Source organism: Phyllostomus discolor, chromosome 2 (assembly GCF_004126475.2).
Source record: "Phyllostomus discolor isolate MPI-MPIP mPhyDis1 chromosome 2, mPhyDis1.pri.v3, whole genome shotgun sequence".
Lineage (NCBI taxonomy): Eukaryota > Metazoa > Chordata > Mammalia > Chiroptera > Phyllostomidae > Phyllostomus > Phyllostomus discolor.
This window is the reverse complement of record NC_040904.2, coordinates 81,950,158-81,976,799: the sequence shown is the minus strand read 5'-3', so window position 1 is coordinate 81,976,799 and position 26,642 is coordinate 81,950,158. Positions and strand designations below refer to the sequence as shown.

Sequence of the window (26,642 nt, the reverse complement as noted above, 5' to 3'; positions counted from 1 at the left end):
CAGGAACTCAACGAATGTCTGTTAAAAGAATTTTTCCCCTTTTAAAATTTTATTTTGAATTATAGTTAATGTACAATAGGTTAGTGTCAAGTGTATAACAATGATTTTGAAAGTGACTGCTCTTCTTGTGTTACTACTGTTTCTCTTCGGTGTCTCTGTATACTTATTAGCAAGGACTTTCCCAAGCAGCAGAATCAACTTTTTAATGGTTACCCGAAGGGTATTCAGGCCAGTGGCCATTCACAACCTGGAGACATAGAAAAAAAATATGGAGAAGGAGCACCAGTGGCTATTTCTAACTTTGTTTTCAAGCAACGCTTTCTCTTTGTTTTTGTTTTTGTAAAAGTGAGAACCCTCTTCAAATTTCTTTCAGTTAGCAAAAACAAATAGTACTAATGCATGTCTTTCATAACAGTGTAACTCAAGCTTTTAAAAAAGGATTGAATCTGCATAAAGTTATGAGAACTCTATGCAGTTTACCAAACAGATAACTTAAATAAAATAATATTTACAAATAATTTTGATATTTACTTTGAATTCTTCTCACTAGGGAATTGATAAAACTTGCAGCCAGTTGTACTTAAAGGAACTGTGGCTAATGGTTCCTACCTGTTGCTTTCCAGGTTTTTTCTATCAAGCTGTACTTTGTACAGTTGTGAACCATCCACTGACTTTTGTGTTCCTTGATGTTAATGGTCTGCCTAATGGTACTAGAAGGGTGGATTTTTTTTAACAAATTTTTTTTCAGTCTCTCTGGAATTTTGTCAAAGATTTTAAATACAGAATCCTTATTGACAGTTATTTTTACAGAGCTAAAATATTGCTGTTCTTAATTTCATGTATTTAAGGGAGGCAGGCCAGATCTCTCCATTGACCTCACTCCTACCTGACCTTGACCTTCTCCCCTTTTAAACCTGGCCTTCCGCCCAGAGAGGCTGACTCCCATTAGTGAGTTCCCACGCCCCCTGGTTTTTGGTTGAGTTTTGCCAGTGGGAAGCCTGGGCAGTAGGTGAAGAGAAGGAAAGGAAGTGAGGCTCTGGCACCCTTTCTACCAGGTCTCTCCAGCTGGCGGTATCTCTCCAACAGTGGCACTGCTTCTCTCCCTGAAGCAGGCACGACTCTTTCTAAATTCCTTTACTATGTTCTCACTTTGTAACAGCTTGGGTATTAGGCTATTACTGACTTTTGAATGTATGGTTACCATAATACACATCATTGCAAATGTTGTTCTCTCTGTATAAAAACTCTTATTAGATTGTTCTATTTTGACACACCATCTGTTTCCTCTTGGGACACTAAGTAATTCAGTGGATGACTCTCTTTGAATCTACTCTCCATGTTTCTATTTCTCTTTTATGCTGTTGCTGTTGTTGGCACTTTACCTGTGTATGATGTCTGCTATGCATGCCTTCCTGTGTGTTTTTTCTATTTAGTATTGTGTATCTTTAAACCGCCTGTATGTTTTCTGCCAAATGAGGGCTGCAATTTTCAGATGTATAGTATGTTTCTTCCTACTACTTTGAAATAATTAAAAACCTACAAAAATAGTTTGGAGAGTTTTTTCATTCTGAACCATTTGAGCAAGTGGTTGATCAGATTGCCCCATAACCTTCAAATACTCCAGTGTGTATTACCTACAAATATGTACAATCTTCTCCACAACCTCAGTGACATCAAAGTCAGGAAAATAACATTAATATATTGCTACCACCTAAATCACAGATACCATTCAAGTTTTATCCTTTGTCCCAATAACATCCCTTATAGTAAAAAGAATTGAACCCTGGACCACATGATGCACTGAGCTGTCATACTCTGCAGTCCCCTTTTAATCAGGGCCAGCTACTCAGTTCTTTTTAAATTTCATACTTTGACAATTTATAAAATTAGTTTACAATGTATCTCTAAATTTGGGTTTATCTAGTATTTCCTTATGATTAGAGTCAACGTGCGCTTCACGATTTTGTGTCCTAGCTGCATCCGACTAAGTGGTAGATGCTTGAGAACATAGCATTTAGCTATGTTCTCAAGCATCCCTTTACAAGGTGATGTTAATTTTAATTTTCTGTTTGAGTGGTGTCTGCCAGACTTCTCCTCTGAAAAAATGTTTTCTTCTTTGCAATTAATAAGCATTGTGTGGATAGTCTAGACATTCCATTCCTCAAGAAACTTGTACTCCCTAGTTTTAGCATCTTTTGATATTTCTTGGCTGAATTAATTATTACTATGACAGTTGCCAAACAGTTATTTTCTAATTTAACCATTCCTCCTGCATTTGTTCCATGGCATTCTACTATAAGGAATTTATTGCTCCAATTTTATTTTTTTCACTTATTTATTTATATCAAGGTAGACTTATGAATTCCTGTTCCAGTCAATGGGTTATAATCTTTTACTGACATTGTTTATTCTGATGGTCGGGTTGGCCCAGATTTGCCAGTACAAGCCCTTTCAAGATAGCTTCCATACTGTTTGATAATTTCCTTGTTATATTGAATACAATATTCAGGCTGACCTTTAATTTTTCCTGCTCTAGCACTGTAGTCAGTAATTTCTCCAAGGAGCCATGGTCCCTGTTAGTGGAGAACTGTATTTAAAATCAACACCTGGACATTTGGAATGCTCATTGGTTTAAAGTGTCATTGCACCCAGGGCCTGTCAATGGATAAAACTAGGGAATGTATGTAAGTTATGTGCTCTGAGTATATATACATATTCACAAGTGTATTAGTTATCTATTGCTACATAAAACTTAGCTTAAAATATGGACATTTATTACTTCACTGTTTATTCCAGAATCCAGAAGTGGGTTAGCTGGGTGGTTCTGGCTCAGTGTCCCTGGGGAGGCTGAAGTCAATATGTGGGCCAGGACTCTGCCCTTCAGGCCTGACTGGGGCTAGAGGGTCCACCTTTAAGGTGGCTCACTCACATGTCTGGGAAGCTGGAAGTGGTTATTAGAAGGTGGCCTCATTTCCTCATGTCCCTGACTCTTTCATAGGGCTACTTGAATGTTGTAGTAACATGGTGGCTGCCCCCACTCCCCCAGAGTGAGGAAGCCAGAATGTCTTTCATAACCTAGCCCCAGAGTCTCACTGTGTCATTTCCACAATATCCTATTGCTTACACAGGTGATCCCTATTTAGTATGGGAAGGGACCTCACAAAGGTATAAATACCTGGGGACATGAAAATTTGAGGCCACTTGACAGGCTGGCTACAACAGTATCTCTTTCTCTCTATTTTTCTATCATCTATCTATCCATCTATCTATCATCTATCTATCTATCAATCAATCATCCATCTACCAACATCCCTGTGTGTATAAGTTTATACCAATGCCTCCAAATTCTCTCTAACACCACAGGATTCATTCTAGTGTTTGGTCTTTCTGTCACAGTTAGACAGCAAGCTCCTATTATTCTCATATATTCCCAGTATATTTACTCCTCTGGTCAACTCCCCTGAATGTAATCAATCTCCTGGCCCTGTGCCCGGGTACTACCCCCCACTCCCCGCCCGTGGAAATGAACTCCCTGTCAATGTGAGCTCTCACCAGTTGCCAGGCCACTGCAGCCCCTTCTCCCATTCACTCCACATGAACTACTAGCTCACCAAGGCCTCATATAATGGTTTTTGAACTGAGTTATTCAGGAAGTTATTCCTTCCTATTGAGGAAGGAAGATAAGTACATATGACTCTATTTTTGTGTGTGTCTGAATTGCAGTGTGACAGTGGAAAGAATTTATATACTTAGATTTGGACTGTAGAAGAAGAACTCTAGACTTAGTGTAAACTGAAATATAACCCCACATCTCTGCATAGGTCTGAGAACTAGGTCATATTTCCTGTACATATGGGGCATACCCTCCCTCCCTCTTTTTGACAATTGCTTATTTAAACTGTCAAGGATACTTTTATGTAGGCTACATTTATTTCCTTTCACCACTTACTTTTCCCACCTTTCCCCTTTTCTCTTTCCTTTTATTCGCTCCTCTTTCTTTCCCTTCACTTCTCTTTACTCTTAATGTCCCACAACCTTCATCCTCTCCCATTTTTTTATTGATTGATTTTAGAGAGAGAGAGAAACATCGATTTGTTGTTCCACTTATTTATACATTCAGTGGTTGATTCTTATGTGCATGCAACCTTGGCGGTCAGGACAACACTCTTACCAGGTGAGCTACCCAGCCCAGGGTCTTTCCCTCTTTTGTTGTTGTTGTTGCCTTTGCTTCCAGCTTGTCACCAATCTCTGTTGGCACACCCAAAGACATTGCTTTTCTCATAGCAGCCCTGAAGTTATTAATTGTGTGGTGCTAAAAAGCAAACCTCTATTGTCGCTTCATTAAAAAAATGAATACATATATTAGAATGACTTTTCACACTTAAACTCTCTGTCTCAAATAAGAATGCTTACTTTGAGAACATGGCAATAGAATTTTCCTAAAGTCAGCATTATTCCTGTGTTTGCGCTGCAGAGCTTGCTATTGACCTGAGGACCCTCAGTTTCTACAAAAGAAATATGAAGGGGTAAGGCAGGACTTCCAACACATAAGTAATGATTATTCTAACAATTTACTTTCTTTAAATTACATGCTGATGAATCACACAAAACGTTGTCCCTACCCTGGTCCTTTCACCCCCCTGCCCCCCCATAAAGTTATGGTGGTTTTCTAGGTGAGACATTTCCTGAAGGTCATGGAACAGAGGTTCCAGGTACATCAGAGGGACAAAACTGTGATTGAGCAAGTGGGGAAGCCATTTTGTCTTCAACAAAAAGAGGGATAATGGATAATGAACCATTTGGGGGGCAAGATTTGAAATAGGAAGTTGGGCTTTTTTAAATCACCCACAGAATAGCATGATGACACGGACACCGGCCCGCAGTATCTGAGGCGTTATGGATGAGATATGAGATGAATTCAAATGGACTACCAAGTCCTGTGGAGAAAGGGGATGGCATGGCTACTCTCTCAAGAGGAGAACACCCCGACCCTTGCCTTGACAGGTCTTTATTGAGTTTCAGTTTGCACAGGAATAGAGGTAAAGCTCGTTAATCATTGTCAGGCAGTAAGGATCAAACAATAGATAGCATGTAAAGAACTACGAGGGCTTATTCTGAGTCAGGGTCTGTTAGCTAAAGGGCTACAAAACTCTGGGAAACAAACTCATTTCCTGCTTGGACCCTTATAATTTAATTGAGAGCATTCTTAGCAAAGCAGGTTTCACAGGATTTTATGCATTCTTTCTCAGGCCTGATCACCCAGGGAACCTGCCCTTTCCAGCACAGGGCTGCACTACCCTCTGTCATTGTTTCAGGTTTAAGTCAGGCAGGGGAAGTAAGGCAGCCAAGAGATTAGGAGACTTCTCTCAGACAGAATGAGGACTCAGGCTATGTCAAAGTTGAGAGGCAAGGGTCCATCACCCCCTTTTGCTATAACCCCTCCAAGTCCTTCCTTGGGACCTTCACATGATCATGCTTGTCTTAGGTCATTCCACCCCTGGGGAATCTTACCTGTCATTGGCTATCCAATCAAACACTGGGGGCCAGTTATGGAAAAAGGAGCAGACGCCATGCTCCTGCCAGGGAAATAAGCTTTGTCTCCTTAGTGGCTTATTGTCTGAAGGTCGCTCATTCAGCCTTAGCTGTGGGTGGGATTATAGCTCCTGAGACCAGGGAGGGCGGTTCCCAACAACATAAGGTTTTGGAAATTTGGATGAGTTTTTTTTCTCTATTCATGGAAACATATCAACATATTTGTTATGCTCTGCCTGTGGAAAAATGTACAGTAGGAGAGATAATTAACACACATAAACACATACACACCATATGTCAGAGCCAGGGGACTCACACCTCTATGCTCAACAATTCTTACACCTCACTTGAGAAAAAGATGGGGAGGTCAGAGGAAGGGCAACCTCCAGAGTGTGCATGTGGCATGCATGTGGGAATGCGTGCTCATCAGGAAGACTCACTATGGAGCTGGGGAAATGTGAGCAGATTATTATTTAGTATACTTCACAGTCTCTGAGGTAATCACTGCACAAAGCCAATATGTCATAGCAGTTTTGTGCTGTGAAGAATTCACCATGGCTTGTAAAACAGCCTACACTTTTTTTAAAAAATTATTTTTATTTATTTTTAGAGACGGGGAAAGGAGGGAGAAAGAGAGGGAAAGAAACATCAGTGTGTGGTTGCCTCTCTAGCACCCCCTACTAGGGACCTGGCCCACAATCCAGGCATGTGCTCCGACTAGGAATCGAACCAGCAACCCTTTGGTTCACAGGCCAGCCCTCAATTCACTGAGCCACACCAGCCAGGGCTGTATTAATTGCCTTACACTTTTTGAAATGAGGTCAATGCCAAGTTTTATCTAAAGTAACTCTTTAGAAATATCATTCCAGTGACTATGAAAAGGATGAGGTAAACAACTGTTGAAGATAAATATTTTAAAATGTGATGATTGACATTTGAGAAAAGTACAGAATAATTCCCAAATAAAACTGTATGACAACATTGTGGAATATAGGAGATTTGCAAAAACCACTTTTATCTTGTGCTTCTGTTTAGCTATAGTGAGATTTCATGACACGAAACTAAAACTGGCTTTTAATGATTATTCCTTTTGATTTTGAGAAGACAAAATGCAACATTTCTCCTGTATAAATTTTGACATTAATGTTTTGCTTATTTATTGTAACTCCAGTTTTTGTGGGTGTATTTAATGTGTTTATTGGAGTGGAAAGAAGGGTATCAGTGTAAAGAAAATGCACAAGAACAGACTAAGCTATGATCTCACTCTGAGGAGGGAAGGATTGGAAAGAAATATAAATACCAGTGGTTCTTTTCCAGTCATCATAGAAAAATTAAAACAAAACAAAATGTAACAAAAAATAACAAGTACTTTCTACAAGTCTGTTTGTCTTCCATGCTTTCCTTGAGTTTATTTTTCATTTGTCTTTATAAGAGAATTAAAAGGAATAAGGTTAATGGAGTTTCCAGATAAGATTTGCAAATGGTTAGCAAAATTAGAAAGTGAAAATAATTTTTAAAAATTTCTGTTTATGAAAGGCATCTTTCCTTTCAGTAGGAGAACTCCGTAGGAACAAAAATATGAGAGTTTCTTAACTTTGGGCGTAAGTGTTTATTATTATTTTTCAAAATATGTAAACAAGTTTTCTATTCCTCAATGCAATGTTTTTTTGTGGCACAAAAAATATTGTTGGTCATTATAGTAGAGATTTATTGCCTTATCTCTCTAGCATTAGTTACCCTGTCTTCTCATAATGGCACCTTTATTTTCCTTAAGATATTATCCTTCTCACACTCTCCATTTAGGTGGTTTGGGTGAGTGAGACTGAGCCTACCTCTCCCTGGCTGAATGACTCAGGTCTCGCCAATCAGCACATTCTATTTCTTGGCCACCATATTTGGTTCCAGGGTCATCAAGTGACTCAATTCAGGCCAATGAAATTCAGTTCTGGGACTAGGTTGTACTTATAAGTGCTAAGAATATTTTTGCACTGGGATTTTTGGCTGGAGAACAATGAAGGAGACCTGTAGGTACTGGAAACCATGACATGGGTAGGGCCAGCGCAAGCAACAGAGAAGAAAGTGCCGTTGAAACGAGAAAAAGCACTGGGTGCTGATGACCATATTTGAGATCCTTTACAGACTTTTTTTTTCAAAAATAAAAAGTTGGCTTTTCAGATCAAATTATTGGTTAAAAAATTAGCAGAGGACAAATATGGACTATATGGAATCAGTATTGATTGTTAAGCAGCAAGTAGTGGATTCATACTGAAGTGCCATTCATACTTTTTGCTTTACCCTATTCAGATTTTTAACATTTACTTAACCAAAATATTTTGGTACTTACCATGTGCCAGCCACTGTTTTAACCATGTTACCAATAACAACTCACTTACTTCTTGTACTAGATCCATGGTATGGAAATTATTGATAGTTGGCCCTGTCTGGCATAACTCAGTGGATTGAGCATGGGCTGCAAACCAAAGTGTCGCAAGTTTGATTCCCAGTCAGGGCACATTCCTGGGTTAAAGGCCATGACCCCCAGCAACTGCACATCGATGTTTCTCTCTCTCTTTCTATCTCCCTCCCCTCCCTCTCTAAAAATAAAAAATAAATAAAATCTTAAAAAAAAGAAATTATTGATAGCCTTATTTTACCATGGAGGAAGGTGAGACACAGAGAGGTTATGTAACTTGCTCATGGTCACACACAGAGCAAGGAGCAGGCCAGACTTGGGAACTGGACACTGTCCTTCTGACTTTAGATCTACCCTAACCACTATGACACTGCCTTTCAGAATAGTGCTCTACCTAGTCCAGGCTCATAAACAAACACAAAGAACGTATTACTCTGTACTTATTGAATAAAACTGAGGCAGATGGATATTGTCAAATAGCTTGTTAGTAAAAAAAGTGAGACTCTGAAGCAATATGGTGTTGTGATTAAAAGTGTGGGCTCAGAATTCAGACAACTTGGTTTCAATCCCAGCTACACTAGCTCCAGCTGTATAGATAAATCACTTTACCTCTGTATGTCTTTATTTCCTTATTTACAAAAGGGAGACAATAGTAGTACCTATCTCTTTCAGTTGTCACGAAGATGAAAAGTGATCACCTGTATAGCATTTAGCAGAGCAAACTAATTTAACTACTTATTATTAATAAATCTCACTTTTTTGTTATGCCATTCTTACATATGATTTTCTCTCTCTTTTCCATTTATATTCATCAATACATATGGCTACTCTGCTCTTAGTGTACCAATGTTTTTATTATTTTCTCACAAGTTTATTCTTTTAATTAACTCCAGTCTTTTAATCATCTTGTTTTAATTTTTCTCTTATGTTCTCACAGGCTTTTCTTTTGGAACAATGAGGGGAAAGGTGGGATACAGACAAAGTCAAGTTTCTGACTCTGTCTTTAGAGAACCTGTAAGGTGCTCAGTCATTTCCTCTTCCTGTTAAAGTTGAGAGATATTGATGCCATTTGTTTGTTCAGCCCCTCAGATCATTTTCTTTGGAGAGGGACCATCAACCACTGATTAAAGAGTTGCCTCTGATCTCCACGATTCCGTACAGGAAGCCAATGTGCAAGTTAGCTCAGTTTTCAAGGGTAAAGGCCAGTAACCAGTCAGTGAATAAATTTTAAAATTTTATTACACTCTCTGAATACTCAGTATAAAGGTATTTAAAAATATGTAATGGTTTAAAACTATTGGCAAGTCTGTACAAAGCATTATAGATTGCAGTAGTTTGGTTCCTGTGATTTGTGAGTCATGGTCAGCCACAGTTAAATGCTTTGGAATGTTCCCTCAGCCCAGCCCAGCCCAGTGATGGACACCTCACACCCACAGAAAAAGGGCAGAAAAGGCTTTTTTCCCTCCTCCACATGTGAGAAATATGTATGATCTACTTTAGAGGGGAGCATTATGGCAATTAAAAGCAATCAAATGACTACTGTACTATATCTTTCTCCTCTTATGACTTGCTAGATTAATCAGCTACAGAAATAAATTTAAATGTAATTATCATATTTTACCATATTGTATATGAACTCAACAATTTACTTCCCCTGGACTTTAAATCAAGACAATGGCAAAGGATGGGCTAACCAAAATTACCCAGTTCTAACATTTTGTGATCCAGTTAGATTTTGAAGTTGAAGAAAAGGAAAAAAATGCTGTAATATTCTTTTATCCTTCAATATTAAACTTAATCTCTTATATTTTCTCATGTGGTTAAGAAATGATGGAAAAAATATTTTCACTTGAGTGTTTCATCTCATTAACAAAAAATGTTATGAAATGAACATCAACCTTCCCTCTGAGGAATTCTCTCCTTGGCCATTGCTAGCAGCAGGATGTAGTGTTAGATGGACGAACGTGACCTTGTGATCCTTCTGCTAATGTAAACCTTTTAGGAAAATTAAGCTGATTTTCCAAACTGTGGTGCTGAGGTAGATAAACGGAAGCACTGCCCTTCCTCACCTTGGCACAAACTTCTCTGTGAAATCATGAATCAGCTTCCTCTTAGCAAGTAAAAATGCTCTTAAAAAACTCATTACTCAATGACTTGGATGGAATTTTGAAAAACCGATGACAATGTTGTTCATTATTTTGTGAAAGTAACAAATTTCTCTGATTTTTTCCCAGTTCCAGGGGACTTTTTTTTTTTTCTAAGCATTCTTCTTATTTTTTTTTTATAGGCAGTGAACTGGCAGAGGTTATTTTTGGATGGGTTTTTCTTAAGGTGAGTTTCTAGTGGTCATGGTTAAGACACTTGGAATTAAGTGTCTTAATTAAGTGTCTTAAACAGATTTCTTAAGACACTGTTCTTCATTAAGGAATTCCTTCATTAAAGAATCTGTCTTGGAGTTCATTAAGACAGATTCCTTAATGACTTGAGCCATTGGTGAATTAAAATAAAGAAATTCAAACTCTGATTTGCTTTGGCCCATTATGTTCTTTGACTCTATGGAAAAATAAAGCAAGAGCTTAAGGTTAAAACTTTCTTTTTTTCATTTTAAATCATTTTTATTTTTTAATTACAGTTGACATACATTATTACATTAGTTTCAGGTGAATACCTCAGTGATTAGATATTATGTAACTTACTAAATTATCATCCCAACAAACCTTGCACCCATCTGACACCATACATAGTTAATAGAATATTATTGTCTATATTCCCTAGGCTATTCTTTACACTTTCATGACTATTCTGTAACAATACATTTGTGCTTCCTAATTCCTTCACCTTTTTTACCCATCTCCCCAAATCCCTCCCTTCTGGCAACTATCAAAATATTCTCTGCACCTATGAGTCTGTTTCTGTTCTGCTTCCTTATTTGTTTTGTTTTTATAGATTCAATTATTGATAGATATTTATTTATTACCATTTTATTCATATTTTTGATTTATTTCTTCTGAACCTTTAACATTTTATATAATATTGGTTTGGTGGTGATGAACTCCTTTAGCTTTTTCTTGTCTGGGAAGCTCTTTATCTGTCCTTTGATTCTAGATGATAGCTTTGCTCAATAGAGTAATCTTGGTTGTAGGCCTGCTTTTCATCACTTGAATATTTCTTGCCAATTCCTTCAGGCCTGCAAAGTTTCTGTTGAGAGCTGACAGTCCTATGGGAGCTCACTTGTAGGTAACTAATTGCTTTTCTCTTGCTGCCTTTAAGATTCTCTGTCTTTAACCTTTTGCATTTTAATTATGATGTGCCTTTTTTTAATATTTTATTTATTTATTTTAAGATAGAGGGGAAGGGAGGGAGAATAAGAGGGAGAGAAACCTCAATGCATGGTTGCCTATTGTGTGCCCCCTACTGGGGACCTGGCCTGCAACCCAGACATGTGCCCTAGACTGGGAATCGAACCAGTGACCCTTTGGTTTACAGGTCACGGTTATTACTAGTTCACAGTTACTTGTATGTTTTTTGGTGCAATTGTAAATGGGACTGTTTTCTTAATTTCTCTTTCTGAAAGTTCTGAATATACATTATTGGTGTATAATAATGTAATTGATTTCCAAATATTTATTTTGTATTTTGTTACTTTACTGAATTCATTTATCAGTTCTAATAATTTTTGGGTGGGATATTTAGGATTCTCTCTATATAGTATCATATCATTGCAAATAGTGAGTTTTACTTCTTTTTTTTTCCAATTTGGATGCCTTTTATTTCTTCTTGTCTGATTGCTATGGTTAAGACTTCCAATACTACATTGAATAAAAGTAGTAAAATGGATATTCTTGCCTTGTTCCCAATCTTAAGGAAAATGCTTTTAGCTTTCCCTAGTTGCATATGATGTTAGCTATGGTTTTGTCGTATATGGACTTTGTTATATTGAGGTATGCTCCCCTATGCTCACTTTGTTGAGAGGTGGTTTTATCATAAATGGATGAAAGAGATATTTTATGCAAATTGGAACTGAGAAGAAAGTATGGCACCAATATTTTCATCAACCAAAATATACTTTAATACAAAGGTTGTAACAAGAAACAATAAAAAGATCAATCAAATAGGAGGATATAACACTTTGATACATCTATACACCAAACATAGGTACAACAAACTACATAAAATAACTAGTAAGACACTTAAAGGGAGAGACTGACCGTCTTACAGTAATGATAGTGGTCTGTAACACCCTGCTTATATCAAAAGATAGATCATCCTGGCAGAAAATCAACTAGGAAACAGTGGTCTTAAATGACACATTAGAACATGATAACTTAAGAGATTTATACAGAGTATTTCATCCTAAAATATCAGAATACACACTCTTTTCAAATGAACAGGGAACATTCTCTAAGATAGGCCACATTAGGTCATAAAACAAGTCTGAATAAATTTAAGAAGATTAAAATCACACCAAAGTGTCTTTTCTGACCACAATGGTATGAAACCAGAATTCAACTAGAAGAAAACTGGAAAAAAACCAAAAACACAATGAGGCTAAACAACATGCTGCTAAACAATCAATGGGTCAACAAAGAAATCAAAGAGGAAATTAAGAGATACCTTGATACAAATGAAAACAGAAACAATACATTCCAAAATGTATGGGATGCAGCAAAGTAGTGCTAAGAAGAAAGTTTATGGCAATACAAGCCTACCTCAAAACCAAAAAAAAAAAAAACTTAAATAAGCACAACTAACATTACATCTAAAGGAATTTAAAAAGAAGAAGAAGAAAACAAAATTCCAAAGTTACCAAAAGGAAGGAAATAATAAAGATTGGAGCGGAAAAATGGAAAAGATAAATGAAACTAAGAGTTCTTTTAAAAGAACTGATAAATAAATTTAGTAAAGTTATAGGAAACGATGTTAATATACAGAAATTGGTTGAATTTCTGTGCATAATTAACAAACTATCAAAAAGAGAAATTTAGGAAATAATTCCATTTATAGTTGCATCAAGAATATATACCTAGGAATAAATTTAACCAAGATGAAAGACCTGTATTTGGAAAACTTTAAGACATTGAAGAAATAAATGGAATAAATACAAATAAATGGAAGACTATACTGTGCTCTTGGGTTGTAAGGATTAATATTGCTAAACTGTCCATCCTACCCAAAGCAATCTATGGATTTACTTCAAATCCTATCAAAATACTAGCAGCATTTTTCACAGAACTAGAACAAATAACCCTAAAATATGCATGGAAACACAAAAACCTCAAATAGCCAAAGCAATCTTGTGAGAGAAGAACAAAGCTGCAGTCATCATGATCTCTGTTTTTTTTTTCTACAATTTTTTGTTGTTTACAGTTGCCCCCACTCTTTTCCCCCTTTTCCCACTGATGGGGGAATTCAAGAATTAAAGACTTTATAAAGAATTAAAGAATTTATAGCCTTTGCTATAGTTGATAGGATGAAGCGATTAATGCATGTGGAAAGCTGTTTTTCTAGGAATAGAAATGCATGACCATGTGACTACAGGAGGTGCACAAGCAATTCAGCCTTCGTGCTCCACTAGGTGAGCAAGCCATGGAGACAGTATCTGAGCCATCGTGTTCCCGGGAGGGAATGTCCATGATGCAGATAAAGAAGCACTAGGAAATCGGTCACCAGACTGCAACTCTTATCCAATTAACCTTTTTTCCAAACCCCTTACCTACCATTTCTTCTCCTTATAACAAGGTCAGCTTGAAATGAGACATTAAGATGGTTTTTGAGGATACGTAATCTGCTGTCTTCTCTGATCACCCACCATCTGAATAAAGCTCCCATAAAGATTCAATCCTTCTCTCTGTTTATTGGTTCTGGTCGTGACAGGCAGCACAAACACCCACTTTTCTAGTTTCATCATCTCTACCCAACCCCCTCCCCACTTCTTCTCCCCTTAGGTCATCAACACACTGTTGTCTATGTCCATGAGTCATGCATACATGTTCTTTGGCTAATTCCTTCACCTTCTTTCTTTCAATCCCACCTTCTCCCTCCTGTCTGACAATGTACCATCTCTTCCACATATCTATATCTCTATTTTGTTAGTTTATTTTGTTCATTAAATTCCATGTATAAATGAGATCATATAATATTTGTTGTTCACTGGCTGGCTTATTTCACTTAGTATAACAATCCCTGATTTTGAAGTACATTACATAGCTGCTTTAATCAAAATACTATGGTACTGGCACAAAATCAGACACACGTTATCAGTAAAACAGAAAGTCCAGAAATTAACCTATGCTTTATGTGGTCAATTACTCTATGACAAAAAAGGGAAGAATATACAACTGGAAAAATATAGTCTCTTCGATAAACAGTATTTGGATAACAGGATAGTTACATGCAAAAATGTTAAACTGGACCATTTCCTTACACCATATAAAAATAAATTAAAAATGAATTAAAAGTTGAAATGTAAGGTCAGAAATCATAAACTCGTGGAAGAAAACATAGGCAATAAACTCTCTCACATTGCTCTTTGAAATATATTTTTGGATATGTTTTCTAGGCAAAGGTAAACAAAAGCAAAAATAAACAAATTGCACTACATCAAGCTAAAAAGCAATAGCACAGTGAAGGAAACCATGAGAAAAAAAGGCAATCCACTGAATGGAGGACATATTTTCAAATAATATATCTTATAAGGGGTTAGTAGCAACCATTATAAAGAACATGTCATTCCACATTAAAAAGCAACCAATTTGATTAAACATGGGCAAGTCTTAAATAGATAATTCCACAGAAAAGATATAGAGATGGCCAATGGGCACATGAAAGATATTCTACATCACTAATCATCAGGGTAAGGCAAATCAAAACCACAATGAAATACCACCCCATACAGGTCAGACTGGCTATTATAAAGATAATGAATAACAAGTGTTGGCAAGGATGTATAGAAAAGGGAACCCTTTTACACTGTTGATGGGATTGTAAATTGGCACAACCACTATGGAAAACAGTATAGAGATTCCTCAAAAAATTAAAAATAGAACTACAATATGACCAAGAAGTTCCTCTTCTGGGTATCTCTTCAAAGAAAACAAAAAAAACCCCACCAATTCAAAAAAATTTATGCACACCTAATTTTACTGCAGCATTATTTACAATAGCTAAGGTATGGAAGAAACCTTTGTCCATTATTTAGTGAATAGGTAAAAGAGGTGATATATATATATATATATATATATATGTATTTTATTATATATAATATAATGAAATATTACTCAGCCATAAAAAGAATGAAAGTTTGCCATTTGTGACAACATGGATGGACCTAGAGGGTATTATGCTAAGTCAAAACAGTCAGAAAAAAATACTGTATCATTTCACTTATATGTCACATCTGCAAAACAAAACAAATGAACAAACAAAAAAAAAGGGAAACAAACTCCTAGATACAGAGAACAAGCTGATGGTTGCCAGACCAGAAGAGGATGGGGAGAAGGGTGAAAAAAGTGAAGGGGAATGAGAGGGACAAATTTCCAGTTATAAAATAAATAAGTCATGGGAATGTAATGCAGAGCATTGAGAACACAGTCAATAATATTGTAATACATTTGTAGTGACAGGTGGTTACTAGACTATTGTGATCAATTCATTAGATATATAAACTGAGTAACTATGTTTTACACCTGAAAATAATACATTGTATATTAATTACATTTTAATAAAAATAGTTTGTTATTTTCTTATTATTGGGTAATGTATGAGTATTAGAGAATATTACAACATGGAGAAAAATGAAGAGAAAACATCACTTACAATTCCATCACAATAAATAAGACAATTATTACTAATGTTTTGGTGAGTTTTCATCCAGTTTTGGCATTTTTAGTCTTGGCATATGAAATCATACTAAACATATAATTTGTACCCCTTTGTTACCTTTTCATTTAGTATTCTGTGAATACATTCCTAAATTATTAAAAATGCAAAAAATCTTCTAAATGATTAACTTAGTGTTATACTTATTCTCAATTTTTTAAAGCCTCCTAAATATTTATACATAACAATTGTATAACTTTTCACCTATAAATCAGCCATAAATGTCCATGTTCATATAGCTGGTTATTCACAGAACTTGGACTGAAAACAATTTCCTCTTACTCAACCAAGAGTGTAATCCAAGTAAGTTTTTTTCCCAAATTTTAGAAGTAAAATTGGGATTTTGATTAACACTAAACTTATTCACTCTTAAAGAAGAGTTTCACATCCTGTATATTCAGTCATTTTTTTTTTCATGATTCCCACAAGATCATTCTGTTTTGAGGGAGTAAAAAGAGTGCAGGGAAAGACCAATGCCAGAAATACGCTCTAGCTAGATTTATTTTGGCGGTTAAAGAACACATCATCTTTGTGTCTGGACCAGATGGAATATAAGCAGATAATTAGTGGTGAATGATATAATATATGGCATCTACTGTAGGTTTGAGGGACTGTGTAATGTTGTAGTTTTAATTATAATACTTAATCTATAGTTTGAATATGAACATTGAGCACCGCCCCCTCACCCACCAAAATTTTCTTGTCCTTTTTTATCGGTGAAGAAGTAAGAATGTGGGAGTATAATCACTTGTGTGAGGTCGCAGAGGGAGATGATTGCACAGCTGGAACATAAGCCTTGTACTAGACTTGAAACCTTGGCTTTGTCCACAGGCCAAGTTCGAGTCATAATGTTTCTCTTCCCCAGCAGTGACTTTGAGTACCAGCTTTCAGAGATTTTTTTTCCTATATCAAATCTATGCTTTGTGATCAGTATTTATTAGGAGAAAAAGGGGGGAAATTATTTATCCTTTGACATACATTAGCATGCAAATAAATCCTTTCTCTGCACTGTGGAAGGCCCTGAAATAACCATGTCTACAATACATCTTTTATAAATGGTCCTAAATACAAATGTTGCTTCAAAGAATCCACATTTTAGAAGCCTTCTCCAAACACTTTCAGTGCTTCTTTTTTCTTAGGATTAGAACTTTTATTTACTATCACTTGAATCTAAAGGAGGTATACTAATTAATTTGTTCATTATGTACCAGTCTCCCCCAAATGTTTTAATATGGCCTGCATTGAGATATATGTATACAACAAAGCTTTAGGATTCAGTACAAAGTCAAAATTACAAAAAGAGAATATCTCCAACTATTTGACAGACCTGAAGCAGTTACTGTCTGTTCCCAAGGTTTCTACTACAGATGCAAGAACAAAGTGTCCTTGAACTTTCTGTCTGTCTTACTATGGCAGCCAAGATTGAAAGGTGGGATAGAGGGAGAACAGGAAAAAACATGGAGAGAATTTATGGGACTCAGAAAAAGCCTTGTAAACAGTGTCCGACTTACGTGAGTCTAAAATCAGCCTTTAAAAACAATAAGCCAACAAACCAAGGAGATAATATCACTCTCATATAGTCTATTCATATGGGTATATCACTGAGCTTTTCTTTTAGTTCTGTATTTTTTTGCAGTCTGGGGTAATTCAGGAAGGGTCACCTCTTGAATCTCAATTCAAATCTCATTGGATTAAGGGAAACATAAGATCATTTGAAATGTCATACAAAAGAAATTTATTCCAAGTGATTTAACATAATAACATCAGCATTGTTTAATGACTGTGGCTACTATTGTTTGAAGGCTAGGTAAAGATTTGATGCTACCAGATATTTACTGGCTGAGAAATGATCAGCTGCTACCACTGATTAACATGTTGTATACTTCAGGCAATGGGGTTTGAGAACATTTGCCTAACACACTAAACAATAAATAGAAAAAGTTTTGAAGTAATCTAAAATTTGAAAGTCTTTACCAGTTGTAAACTGACTTGGAATTTTTAAGAAATTACTATTGGTTTTATGTTTCTCACTTTAGCTGTACATTTTTACTGATTTTTAAAAAGTTCTTTGTACATAAAGGTTATCAACCTCCTCAGTGTTAGCCAAATAATTTTTCTAAATTCATTATTTGCATATTCATAATTTCTGAATTTGTATTGCATACAAGGGGGACCCCCCAAAATTCCAGAATTTATAAAAATTTTTGTATTTATTTTTACATGATTGAAGTTTAGTCACCTTCAAAGTACTCTCCATTTGATGCGATACACCTATCAAGACATTTTTTCCACTGTTCAAAAGTTTTTAAAAAATATATTTTATTGATTATGCTATGACAGTTGTCTCAATTTTTCTCCCTGAGCCCCTCTCTACCCTGTACCCCTAATTCCTTCCTACAATCCCCACTTAGTTCATGTCCATGGGTCATGTACGTGAGTTCTTTGGCCACTCCATTTCCTATACTGTTATTAACATCCCCCTGTCTATGCTACACTTACCAGTTTGTACTTCTTAATCCCTGTACCTTCTCCTTCATTCTCTCCCATCTCCCTAATAACCCTCCAAATGATCTCCAGATCTGTGATTCTGTTTGTGTTCTGCTTGATTGCTTAGTTTGTTTTTTAGACTGAATTGTTGATATTGTGAATTTGTTACCATTTTAATGTTCATAATTTTGATCTTCTTTTTCTTAGATAAGTCCTGTTAACATTTCCTATAATGATAGCTTAGTGATGATGAACTCCTTTAGCTTTACGTAGTCTGGGAAGCACTTTATGTGCCCTTCCATTTTAACGATAGCTTTGCTGGATAGAGTAATCTAGGTTGTAGGTCCTTGCTTTTCATTACTTTGAAAATTTCTTGCCAGTCCCTTCTAGGCTGAAAAGTTTCTTTTGAAAATTCAGCTGATAGTCTTATGGAAACTCCCTTGTAGGTAACAACCTGCTTTTCTCTTGCTGCTTTTAAGATTCTCTCTTTATCTTTAACCTTTGGCATTTTAATTATGTAATTTGGTGTGGTTCTCTTTGTGTTCATCTTGTTTTGGGACTTTCTGAACTTGTATGTCTATTTCCTTCACCAAATTAGGAAAGTTTTCTTTCATTAGTTTTTCAAATAGGTTTTCAATTTCTTGCTCTTTATCTTCTCCTTCCAACACCCCTGTGATTCTAATGTGGTAAGTTTTAAGTTGTCCTAGAGGCTGCTTATACTATCCTTGTTTTTTGGATTCTTTTTTCTTAATGCTGTTCTGGTTAAAATTTTTTTTCTTCCTATGTTCCAAATCATTGATTGGATTCTTGGCTTCATCCCCTCTACTGTTTGTTCCCTGTAATTTTTTTTTATTTCACTTAATATAACCTTCATTTCTGCCTGGGTCTTTTTTATGCTGTGAGTTCCTTAAGCATCCTGATAGCCAGTGTTTGGAACTCTGAGTCCAACAGATTGCTCATCTCCATTTTGTTTGGTTCTTTTTCAGGAATTTTGATCTATTCTTTAATTTGGGCCATATTTCTTTGTTTCCTCATTTTGGCAGCCTCCCTGTGTTTATTTTTATGTATTAAGTAGAGGTGCTTTGACTTCCTGTCTTAGTATCATGACCTAATGTAGGAAAGCATACCCATAGGGTGGATGCAGTGGAGCTTTAGGAAATCACCAGTGAGGGGCAACCTGTGTGAACCAGGCTGATGGAGTCTCAGTTATGGTGTTAACACTCTGTGTTGGAGAGAGCTCAGAAAGGGGATAATGCCACTGCCTGGCCTCTGAAGTTTTGTCCCCAAGGAAGCTTGGGTCCCCCAGTACTTTCCCTGATGACAGACACATGAATTTCTCCTTATATGCCACTGGTGCCCTTCCAGCTGCTGCCCTGGTGCTGAAGCCCAGAGGGAGTGAGTTTGTGTAAGTCCTAAGTCCATTGTGAGCCCTTTAAGAGGATATTTCTGAGTATTCCAAAATCTCTTCTGCCACTCCAACCTCCACTGGTTTTTACGGCCAGAGGTTATAGGGACTTACCTTCCTGGCACTGGAACCCTGGATTGGTTGGTCTGGTGTGGGGCTGGGATTCCTAGCTCCCAAGGTATCCCACCTGATTTTTATCCATCACACATGGGTGTCGGACTGCCTGTTCTGTGACACTGTGTCTTTGTGCTTCTCCGCACATCTTCACATCTCTGCCTTCGTACTCATCTGGATGAATGTGACTTTTTTAATTCCTTGATTGTCAGACTTTCATACAGCTCAACTTTCTAATGATTCTGGGTGATATTTGTTTTGTAGTCTAGTTGTAATTTTTGCTGTGGTTTTCAAGGAAGGGAGCTGTGTTTACTAATGCCTCCATCTTGACCAGAAATCTCAAACAGTTTTTGTATTAATTGTTTTTGATCTCTTTTAGTGCTTCTGCCATTTTTTGTTTCACCTCTTCTTCATTAACAAATCTTTGAGGACTGTTGTCATCTGAGGAAACAAAGAAAGTCACTCGGGGTGAGAAAGAGTGAATAGGGAGGGTGGGACATAGGGGTCATGCCATTTTTGGTCAAAAAATGCAGAACACTCAGCATGGTGTGGGCAGGTGCACTCACAAATCACTCATCATGAAATGGGCAAATGCATTGAACGAGTTTTAAAAATATTTCACTGAAGCCTAATGAAGCCTCTCACAACACTACCAGCTGGTACACTGATACAGATGGGTTCCGGATGAAATCATCCATATTTATTTTTCTTTGATGAATTGAAACCACCATTTTGTTTTTAAAGACTTTGGAGAGAAAACTGGTCAAAGTGTAAGACAGGCTCTCAAACTAAATTTTTCAAGCTGGTAATAATTTCCTGGAAGGTTTCCCTATTGAAATATCCTTAAGCCTGCATAACTGAGTTTCTCATCCACAGGCAGCCCTCTCCAGTCAAGGGTCCTACTTTAACTGGCAAGCTTATCATTTCACAGAGTTATCTTTTTGGTCTTTGCTGACTTTAGTTTCAGAGACCCAATTGCAATTCCTTGCTTTTCCATGACCTAGCCCTTTTGTTTTCCATGCCTACTTTCATTAGTAAGTTTAGCAAGTTTATTGAGATATAAATGACATACAATAAACCGCACACACTTGAAGTGTACTATTTGGTAAGTTCTGACATATTTATACACTTACGAAACCTTCACCACAATCAAGACAGTGATCATACATATGCTTCACCCAGGAGAGTTTCCTTTGCCCCTTTGTAATATCTTCCTCTTGTTCCTCCCCTCATCCTCAGGCAACCACTGATATGCTTCCTGCCAGTACACATTAGTTTGCATTTTCTAAAAATTGTATGTAGTTGGAAGAGTCACACAGAATCTATTCTCTTTTGGGTCTGGTTTCTTTCACTCAGCATGATTATTTTAAAATATAGTCATGTTGTTGAGTGCATCAATAGCTTAGGCCTTTTTATGCTGAGTAGTATTCCATTGCACGGATAAACCACAATTTATTTATCTATTCATTTTATCTAGTTATAACCCCAATAAACTCTAAAGGAAGGTGGAGACAATAAGGTGTAATACTTTTTTGAACTTCTTTTTCTGTAATAAATTTTACACTATCTCTTTATGCTTACTTCTGTAAGTATTCAAAAATGAATTTATAGTATGTTAATTAAAGGGTCCATTGGACCCATATGATAAATCGTAATGATAATTTTTTTTTTGGTATCCTGAGAGAAAACCAAGGAAAACTCTCTAAAATTTCAATCTCTACTTTCCAAAATGATTGTTGAAATATAAGTACTTTTTTGAAATTTGACATCTCATTTTGAACAAGATTTTATCAAAAAGAAATATATTGGACAAACATTAAAATGGCCACTACTAACACCATAAGAGCAATAAAAATGGAGGGAATAACTACAGCATTAACCTCCTAAAGCAGCTGTTTTTCTCCCATCTCCTGAAGCACTTGGCCTTCTCAAGTTCCCAGTTTGAGGGAATGAGATACACTTTCCTTGGACAGTGGGAAGCAGTAGGTAAGATAAAAATCATTCAGGAAATATAAAGGACTTGGACCATTAACTTGGGCAATTGCCCAACTTAAAATTAGAATAACAAACTGCCTTTTTTTTTTAACCTGAGAGAAACAGTTCTCACATTTCACATTTCAGCACCCTTTTGGAAGGCTTCCATCTCTCCAATTAGTTGCAAGTGAAACACAGAAAACCTGCTTTTCACAGGCTGTATTGATGAACAATTACCAGCCAGGAGATATGGGAACAATCTTTCTAGATTTTACTACTTCACTCTTCTTTTAAGCTGATGTTAAGAGCTTCTAGTCATGATGCCCACGAATGCTATATCAAAGGATACTTGCCCCAAATCCTAAAGTATTAAGAAATTTCCGGTTATTTATGAGCTCCTAAACAGAAGAAAATCTGCAACATTGGGAGCTTTTCTTTCCAGGAGTTGTCCAGTGGAAGTAAGCAGAATGGGGAAAGAGTACTCAACAGACAACTCCCCAGCCATTGACCTTCCAAATTCTGGGCATATGTGAGTGGATGACCCAGGCTGTTACTGTGGAAACTTCACTGCCACTGCAACAGTTAAAAAAATTAGCTAAAGGGTATGTCATAATTTTTTTAAACCAGGCAATTAACTTATTCATAATTGATTTGATTAGGTCTAACATACTATCACGAAAGCTGATTACTGTAAGAATTTAAATTCTACCATTGCTTTATGGAAAATTTGTAAAAAGCACCATTTTAAAAAGGCTCATTTATTATCTTCTATTATTGGAAAATGAAAAATATATTTTTCTAGTATTACCAAGAAACACCAAAGGATCTACCCAAATCACAGGCTACTCACTGTTCTTTCTCTTAATGGCTTTTACATCATGTCCCAAGTCTGAGCATTTGCATTCAACACATGCTTGATAAACTCTGCCAGGCCTGAAGATGCTTGTCTGTTTTACATTCCTCAGCCTGTAAAGCATTTTTTCTGCTTCACATGCCTAAAGGGGCAAAGGTCAAATCTCCTCAGCTGCAGATGAGGTCATCCTTGCTGATTGTCTGCAGCTGATCACAATAAAAACAGGGTCTCCCATGTGACCAGTCCTCCCCATTCAGGAGCAGTGATGTCATCTCTGGTGAGACTGGATGAGACATGCAACTTGTTTTAAATTGGACTGCATAAATTTTTCTTCTCACTTCACTGCAACTTTTTTCTTTAGCAGAAAGACTAGTTTAATCATTTCAAACTAAAAAAAGATAAATGAAATAAAAGGAGCTTATATTTTATAAGTAGTCATTGATACCTATTAGGTTGGGCCAAATGAAATAGCTGTTTTTCTATGTCGAAATGATTGATTATTGGCAATGTCACATGGTTCATCCTAATACTTCCAAAGCACCTACCTTCAACGAGAGTAAGTATTTTCATGAGTTCCAGAGTCAGGCAGACCTTAGTTTGAATTCCAGTTGTCATGTACTAGCTGAGTGATCTTAAAAACTTTAGGATAACTTGCCAAACATTACTTTACTCAAATTTTTTAAATGTAGAAGATACCTCATGAGGATATATATAACATGTATAAAGTGCTTAGAAAATCATTTGCCTACAGAAGGCATTCAATCCATGGTGTTAGTATGCTTTTTATCCTCACCCAAGGACATTTTTTTCATTGTTTTTCAGAGAGAGAGAGAAAGGGAGAGAGGGGGTAGAAAAAAACACCAATGTGAGAGAGATGCATCCATCACTTGTCACCCACACGCAGTGAGAACAGGTATCATATGTGCCCAGATAGGGGGGACTGAACCTACAACCTAGGTGTGTGCCCTGACCAGGAGTTGAACCTTCAGCCTCTTGGTGACTGGATGACACTCAAACCAACTAAGCCATGCTACCATGGTGTTAGTGTTGGTAGCAGTAGTACTGGTAGTGTAATACTGGTCACTTAACCAAAGCCTTTAGGGCCAGAAGTGTTTTAGAATTCCTAACTTTTCAGGTTTTAGAAAGACACTACAGCACTTACACCCAGGACTAGCTGAATAATTTGCAGGGACATGCGCATCATAAAAAATGTAAACCCTCATTCAAAAATCATTAAAGGTTTCAAGATGGTGACAGCAGAGCTTTAAGCCAAGGGCAGGACCTTTCTAGGAGTGGGGTCCTTGTGTGACTGCCCTACTTACACGGTATCTCAATGTACACCCACAGCAAAGGGCTGAGACATCAATGAGACACGTTAATGTTTCTCTACTGAAGTGTGTGAATATCCACACCGAGTGGGATATATTAAGACTATAGATATTGTCATGTCAGTTCAGGTCGATTTACCACCAGATGAATTTACCAAACACTATGAAAAACTTTCTTTGGTCTTGAAAGCATTTTGGATTTTGGAACTCTGGAGAAGGGATTGGGGTGGTATTTGCATTATATTTTCCAGGACAGCTACATATTGCATAGTTGTGTGAGAGACCTAAAGGCCAGAGAATATTGATGCCAAGGGAAACTGGGTTCAGATCCTGTTTTGACACATATTAGTTGTGAGACTTTAGGCAAGACAAATTGGAGACAGGTATAGTGTGGCTGTCACTTCAGGGGAAGGAGCCCAGGCTGGGCGAGAAGAGGAACTGGCAGGAAATTAAAGCACTTACTGAGTAGTAGTTACATGAATAGCAAGCTTCTAAAGTCAACAACAGACCAACTTAAAAAAAACCCCAAAACCCCAAAACCCCCACCCTACAATTCAGCATCCTCTTCTATTTATTTGGAGTCCTGCTTTCACATACTTTTCTCTGGTGTCTTCTCATGATGGTGCTAACAACTGTCATGCTACATATTTTCTTTACAAATGTGCTCAAAGTGCAGAATGTACTCAGGGAGAGTTACTGTGCTTCCTGTGTGAGCACCCACCCTAGCCCTGTCCTTGGCTAGAGTGTGAGACTATGGAATAAGAACACCATTTTATTGAAATTTACCATTTTGGTGAACAAAGGCCAGTTGCATTCATGAATAGTGGAGGCTTAGATTTGGACTTCATATTTATTAGTCTCTGTGATTTATTTATCAGGGCCTGTACATACATGTAATATCCTTTAATGACCCAATCGGATCAATCCTGAGGTAAGCTACTTTAATAAACAGAATTAAATGTAAGTGTATAGTTGTGTTTCCCTCACAACGCAGAAAGAAATATATGATATACACGGTTAATATTTAATCTTATTAGGATATAAAATAAATGGGCAGAATTTTAAAAAGTTTACAAAGATAGAATTTTTAGTGGAAAATTGGAAATCAGAAAGGCACAAAATTAGATGCACAGACATGCACCAGAAAGAAAATACTCGTTTTCAATATCTTTACAGAATAAAGAATTAAACAGTTGATGGAACTGTCCTAGTAGAACACAAGACGATGCAATCATTTCAAGCATGTTGGATTGAGAAAATTAAGGGCAGGACCTATATTCCTCTCATTTGCTTCCTAGAGGGTGAAGCTGCCTAAGAAAGAAAGCATGACTAACTCCAATTATTTTTCACAAGCAGTGTGTGCAATTGTGTCATTCCATGGATGTTCCAAGTAGAAAAATATCTTATTATATTTGGTGACAGACCAAGAAATTTCCTATTGAAACAGCTGAATTATTAAAGTGAAAGGAAATATTCAGAAATGAGTATCTTTAGCTTCAAATAGCTCAATGCTAGATACAAAATATTTGAACACAAGTTATTCATTTAATAAGCATTCACAAATGATATGCTTAGTCAGATCAAGAGACAAGAAGATTTATTTGGTAAGAAAGGCAGGTGACTACTTTTCCTATGTGAGAAGAATTCAGATGAACCACACATTCTAAACCAACAACATAAGCCCCAGCAAGAAGCCTTGGAAATGGTACTAATATTTGAAGATGGGCCTTAAAAAATACCTAATAGGCCTCATAAAATAATAACTTCAAAAAAACAAAATGCCCGTGATCCAGGGCAGCAGGAAACTGAGTCTACTATGCCCATTAAATTTTACTCTTTACTCTTCACACTCTAGAATAGGGGTGCCAAACTCATTTTCACCAGGGGCCACATCAGCCTTGCAGTTGCCTTCAAAGGGCTGAGTGTGATTTCAACCCCTTAACAGTTAAGGAGAAGTTACATTTATACAGTCCTAAAATTATTCTGGCCCTTTGGAGAAAACCACGAAGCTGAAGGGGCCCCTGGTGAAAATGAGTTTGACACCCCTGCTCTAGAGGCTAGTTGGCCATTTCCTGTGAGTGCCTGCTGGCCTCAGACTGCACCTGTTCACCTATTCTGACATTTATTTTCGATAAAGTTAGAGGCTTTCCAAAGCCACTAGGAGCCAATATAGTAAAACCAAGCAACCAACTAAATACATTTAAAAAAACATAAATATAAATGATCTGTGTTGTAAAGTTTCTTATCCAAACTTGACTGCATCCCATTTCACATGGCTACGTCCTTGCATAGGCACCCAATAACCACCTCTGCTTTTATCTTCCTGAGGAAACCATAGAACCTCATGTCTGCTGAGGTGCTTTCTTATCTTGTGGGAGTGTGGGATGCTGTGACTTCCTTCAAAATTTTTTATGTAGGAGCCTCATGCATCACACTGTCCAGAGATGTGGAATTCTAAGTATATTTTCATTTTCGTCACAGTCTTCTTCTTTTCAATTTCGTAAGATAATCTTAATTTTACTCTTTAAAACCCTTCTCTCAATTTTGCCTACCTCTTCTGCTGTACAAAGTAAATCACAAGGATTGCCGTGCTTATACAGCACTGACTGTGCCAGGTATTGTTTTCTGTACTCTGCATACATGTGCTCAGTTATCCTC

At 36.8% G+C, this 26,642-nt stretch overlaps 1 long non-coding RNA gene and 1 other non-coding gene across 2 annotated transcripts; one reads left to right on the top strand and one right to left on the bottom strand.

The window, feature by feature from the left end:
- Positions 1-10,542: 10,542 nt before the first annotated feature.
- Positions 10,543-23,680, bottom strand: LOC118498711. Its single transcript, XR_004901180.1, has 3 exons — positions 23,668-23,680; positions 12,411-12,418; positions 10,543-10,640 (listed from the first exon to the last, which is right to left on the bottom strand). It is a non-coding gene; the product is annotated as an uncharacterized LOC118498711 (long non-coding RNA).
- On the top strand, positions 17,132-17,265 carry LOC114491230. Its single transcript, XR_003684035.1, has one exon. It is a non-coding gene; the product is annotated as a small nucleolar RNA SNORA31 (small nucleolar RNA).
- Positions 23,681-26,642: the final 2,962 nt, after the last annotated feature.